Below are 6,000 nucleotides of genomic sequence, written 5' to 3' on the forward strand. Positions count from 1 at the left end.
TACCGTAGCGAAAAATTCCATTAATGACTGGCACCGCAATTCGTGTATCTTACCGGCTGCCTGTCTCCCTTATATTGGCATAATACAAAACGAGCTGCCCTTCTTTGAACTTCTTCGATGTCCTCCGTCAACCCTATCTGATGCGCAACCCACAAATTGGTTCAAATGACTCTAAGCACTATGGGTCTTAACATCTGAGGTCATCATTTCTCTAGACTTAAAACTACTTAAACCTAACTAAGCTAAGGACATCACACACATCCATGCCCGAGGCAGGATTCGAAACAGCGACCGCAGCAGTCGTGCGGTTCTGGACTGATGCGTCTAGTACCACTCGGTCACAGCGGCCGGCGCGCATCCCACACCTCACAGCAATTTCCCGGAAGAGAGCAGACAAGTGTAGTGTACGCAGTCTGTTTAGTACACATATTACATTTTGTAAATGTTCTGCCAATAAAGGACAATCTTTAGTTTGCTTTCCCCACAACTTTATCTATGTGATCGTTTCACTTTAAGTTATTCGTAATTTTAATCCCTACGTATTTAGTTGAACTGGCAGCATTTATATTCATGTGATTTATCGAGTAACTAAAATTTAGAGTACTCCTTCTGGTACTCGTGTACGATTTAATAGTTAATTACCGTGTTTTTCAGCATACAGATATTTTATATAAATCATTTTGCAATTCGTATCATCTGATGAGTTTACATGACGGTAAATGACAGCATCATTTGCAGGCAATGTAAGAGGGTTGCTCAGATTGTCTCCTAAGTCATTTATGTAGTCAGGAACAACAGAAGGCCTATAACACTTCCTTGGGGAACCCCAGATATTACTTCTATTTTAGTCGATGACTTTCCGTTAGTTATTACGAACTGGGACTTTTCTGACAGGGGATCGAAATCCAGTCGTACAACTGAGACGATACTCTATAGGCTCGCAGTTTCATTAGAAGTCGCTTGTGAGCAACGGTGTCAAAAGCCTTCTAGAAATCTAAAACTATGGAATCAATTTGACGACCCCTGTCGATAGTACCCATTTCTTAGGGAGAATAACGTACTAGTTGTGTTTCATAACAACGACATTTTCAGAATCCGTGTTGGCTATTTGTCAATAAATCGTTTTCATCGAGGTGCTTCAAAATGTTCGAGTACATTATATGTTCCAAAATCCTACAGCAAATCGACGTTAAAGATATGGGTCTCTAAATCAACGGATTACTCCCATTCTCTTTCTTGGGGACTGGTGTGTCTTGTGCAACTTTCCAGTCTTCGTGTACTGATCTTTCTAGGGGCGAGTTGTTGTATGCGATTGCCATGTATAGAACCATTGTATTAGCATACTCTGAGAGGGACCCGACTGGCATACAATGGGGACCGGAAACTTTCCCTTTCTCTTGTGTTTTAAGCTGCATCGCTGCACCAAGACTATATCTACTTCTAAGTTACTCATTTTGGCCGTTGTTTTTAACTGGAGTTTTAGAGTATTTAATTCGTCTTCTTTTGTTAAGGAATTTCGAAAAACCTTGTTTAGTAACTCTAATAGCACTGTCATCAATAACATCACCATTGTCATCACACAGTTAAGGAACTCATCGCGTCTTGCCACTGGTGTAATACTTTACATAATGATTAAAAAGCGAAATACCATATCACGCAGCCTAACATGAGAAAAAAAGTACAACTACGCCCGGCATCAAACATTGGAAAACGAGTATTCTAACGTGAAACTTTACCCACCGACTAAGAAGGCACCACAGATACTTATCGTACACATGAGTCCACTATTGACAAACTGATTTTCTTTGGCGAATATATTCACCGAGCTAAATTTTGATACAAACTCTTTGTCGTGGAGTTCTATAAGAAATCAAACGCTGGCGTCCAATTTTAGAGTTTTCGTTCATTCTTTATAACTTATCATTCTGTCTCCTTGATGAACTTCATTTCTGACCACCAAAAACTTTTTCGAATGTTGTTCATTTTGTTCATTAGCTTCATCTTCAGTCGTCCTATACATAACAGACAGAAAAAAATTACATTGCCTGAAAGGTTGTAGAAATAAAGTGACAAGGCAAAACATTATGACCACAGCCCACCGCGACGTTAGATGCCTCCTAATGGCGTTGCGGGCACGTGGCACGGTTCAAATGGCTCTGAGCACTATGGGACTTGACATCTTAGGTCATCAGTCCCCTAGAACTTAGAACTACTTAAACCTAACTAACCTAAGGACATCACACACATCCATGCCCGAGGCAGGATTCGAACCTGCGACCGTAGCAGCCCCGCGGTTCCGGACTGCAGCGCCTAGAACCGCACGGCCACCGCGGCCGGCACGTGGCACGGTAACGAAAACATAAAAGTGGATCACCTCAGCAAAGATTGGGCTGCAAATGGGGAAATCCACTGAGATAAGAGCAATGACAAAGTGCAGATAATTACACTCATGCTCATAAATTAAGGATAATGCTGATACATGGTGAAACAACGACCTGGTGGGCGGTTTGCGGGTTTACATCACCTCGGGGTATGACCATGCGGCGCATTTGACCTGCGGTCGTCGCACAGTGGCGATGGAAGCAGTCCACATTCGCTGAGGTGTGTTGGTGCGTGTCAGTGTACGGTGCAGCGAGTAAGTGTGCAGACGTTTTCAGACACGCTAATGGTGACTGTGTGTTGAAAATGGCTCAAGGAACACATACTGATGGTGTTATGAGGGGTAGAATACTATGGACACTGGAGACTAGTCAAACACAGCAGGTCGTAGCACGAGCCATCCGTGTGCCACAAAGTGTGATCTCGAGATTATGGCTACGATTCCAGCAGGCAGGAAACGTGTCCAGGCGCAACAGTACGGGACGTCCACAGCGTACAACACCACAAGAAGACCGATATCTCACCATCAGTGCCCGCAGACGGACACGGAGTACTGCAGGTAGCCTTGCTTGGGACCTTACCGCAGCCACTGGAGCAGTTTTTTCCAGGAACACAGTCTACAGACGAGTGAACAGACATGGTTTATTCGCCCGGAGACCTGCAAGGTGCATTCCACTGACCCCTTGTCACAGGAGAACCCGTAAAGCCTGGTGTCAAGAACACAGTACGTGGTCATTGGAACAGTGGTCTCAGGTTATTCACGGACAAGTCCAGGTATAGTCTGAACAGTTATTCTCGTTAGGTTTTCATCTGGCGTGAAACAGTAACCAGATACCAACCGCTTAATGTCCTTGAAAGAAAGATAGATCCTTTATCATTTAGCTACAAAATAGCAGGTCAGCAACTGGAAGCAGTGAATTCCATAAATTATCTGGGAGTACGCATTAGGAGTGATTTAAAATGGAATGATCATATAAAGTTGATCGTCGGTAAAGCAGATGCCAGACTGAGACTCATTGGAAGAATCCTAAGGAGATGCAATCCGAAAACAAAGGAAGTAGGTTACAGTACGCTTGTTCGCTCACTGCTTGAATACTGCTAAGCAGTGTGGGATCCGTACCAGATAGGGTTGATAGAAGAGATAGAGAAGATCCAACGCAGAGCAGCGCTCTTCGTTACAGGATCATTTAATAATCGCGAAAGCGTTGCGGAGATGATAGATAAACTCCAGTGGAAGACTCTGCGGGAGAGACGCTCAGTAGCTCGGTACGGGCTTTTGTTAAAGTTTCGAGAACATACCTCCACCGAAGAGTCAAGCAGTATATTGCTCCCTCCTACGTATATCTCGCGAAGAGACCATGAGGATAAAATCAGAGAGATTAGAGCCCACACAGAAGCATACCGACAATCCTTCTTTCCACGAACGATATGAGACTGGAATAAAAGGGAGAACCGATAGAGGTACTCAGGGTACCCTCCGCCACACACCGTCAGGTGGCTTCCGGAGTATGGATATAGATGTAGATGTAGAAAGGGACCTGTATGGAGGCCGTGGTTTGATGGTGTGGGGTGGGAATATGATTGGTGCACATACCCCCCTGCATGTCTTTGACAGAGGAACTGTAACAGATCAGGTGTATCGGGACGTCATTTTGCATCAGTATGTCCTCCTTTTCAGGAGTGCAGTGGGTCCCACCTTCCACCTGATGGATGATAACGCACGGCCCCACCGAGCTGCCATTGTGGTGGAGTACTTTGAAATAGAAGATACAGGCGAATGGAGTGGCCTGCCTGTTCTCCAGACCTAAACTCCATCGAGCACTTCTGGGATGCTGTCGCTCAACGTATCGCTGCACGTCTTCAAACCTCTAGGACACTTCAGGTGCTCCGACAGGCAATGGTGTAAGAATGGGAGCCTATACCCCAGCAGCTGCTCGACCATCTGATCCAGAGTATGCCAACCCGTTGTGCGGCCTGTGTACGTGTGCATGGCGATCATATCCCATATTGGTGTCGGGGTACATGCGCAGGTTAAAGTGGCGTTTTGTAGTACATACGTTTCGGGACGGTTTTTTCAACCTGTCACCAATACCGTGGACTTACAGATCTGTGTCGTTTGTGTTCCTTATGTGCCTATGCCATTAGCGGCAGTAGTGCCACGTTGAGTAGCACAACATTCTGCAATTTATGAGCATGAGTGTATTATGCAGAGACTGCGAACGAGAGCCTCGAAAAAAGCGAAGCTGGTCTAATGTTCACCTGCTACTGCCGTCGTGTACGGAAAGAGCTAGAAGGACAGTGAAGCTACCGCTAGGCACCCAATGGTTGGACGTCCTTGCCTCTTCACAGAACGTGGGGGTCAGAGGCTCGTGTACTTTGTAAAGTAGGATAGATGGTGATCTGTGGCATCTCTGCCGAAAGAGCACAGTGCTGGTGCTCGCACAAATGTTTCGGGGCACATCGTACATTGTTGAACAAGTAGCTCCGCAGCAGACCACCCCTATGTGTTCACGTACTGACCCAACGATATTGTTAAATGCGATTGCAATGGGAACGAGACCATCGGGATTCGACCGTCGATCAGTGGAATCGTGTCGGCTTTTAGGGTGAATCGTATTTTTGCTACACTAGATCGATGGTCGTCACCACAAACGTCGTCATCGAGCTGAACGGCGGCGCGAAACTTGCAGCGCGCAACGCACGCAGATGGAGGGACCAGTATTATACTATGGGGGACATTCTCCTGCGCTTGAATGGGACCTGGTGAAAACACGCTAATAGGTGCAAATGTTCTGTATCGCGTCATGACTGACATCTTCCCCTACGGCGAAGTCATCTTTCAGCAGTATAATTATCTGTGTCTCGTAGCCAGCACCATGCTACAGTGGTTTGATGAACACAGTAGAGAACGCACGTTGATGTCGCGGCGACGAAATTCGCCTGATGTAAATCTATGGAACCCATCTGAGTAGCTATTGGGCGCCATCACCAGGTACGCAAATTAGCGGCCTGTTATTTATGCAAATTACATGATCTGTGCGTAGACGTCTAATGCCACAGAGCTACATAAATCTATCAACTAACAGTCGGATCCCTGATAACCACAATCAGTGATGTATTTCGTACCAAAGGCAGTCAGACGAGCTATTAACTAGGTGGTCATCATGTTCTGACAGATCAGTGTAAGTCGTCGATGTTAAGAAAACTGTTATGAGCTTACAGAAAATGCTTTCAAGGAAGCTGAAGTCCCTGGGCTAGCACGACAGAGCGGATGCGGCTTATGTATGGAAAGGGCCAAAATAAGTTTGTCAGTTGCGCTCAACATGTAAACTTTATTTGCTAAAACACACAATCACACAAGCAAGAATCAAAACTCTCAAGGTTTTAACGAAAGACCTCTTTTGATTTAATTTAGATCTGTTGAAGGGCACATCGAAAATCCAAAGCACAAGGCCTAATGAAGGAATTGAGGTACAGGAGTTCTTCTGGAGGTTTCACTTCTTCAGAAATTTTTGTTTTTATTTTCAATATAAATAGGCTGAAAGCCTTAGCTTACATTTTTCCCATAGAACTCGGCTGAAGGCCTCACATTAATCAAGAGCAGTGTTACGGCTTAAGTCC

This window comes from Schistocerca nitens, chromosome 7 (genome assembly GCF_023898315.1).
Source record: "Schistocerca nitens isolate TAMUIC-IGC-003100 chromosome 7, iqSchNite1.1, whole genome shotgun sequence".
Lineage (NCBI taxonomy): Eukaryota > Metazoa > Arthropoda > Insecta > Orthoptera > Acrididae > Schistocerca > Schistocerca nitens.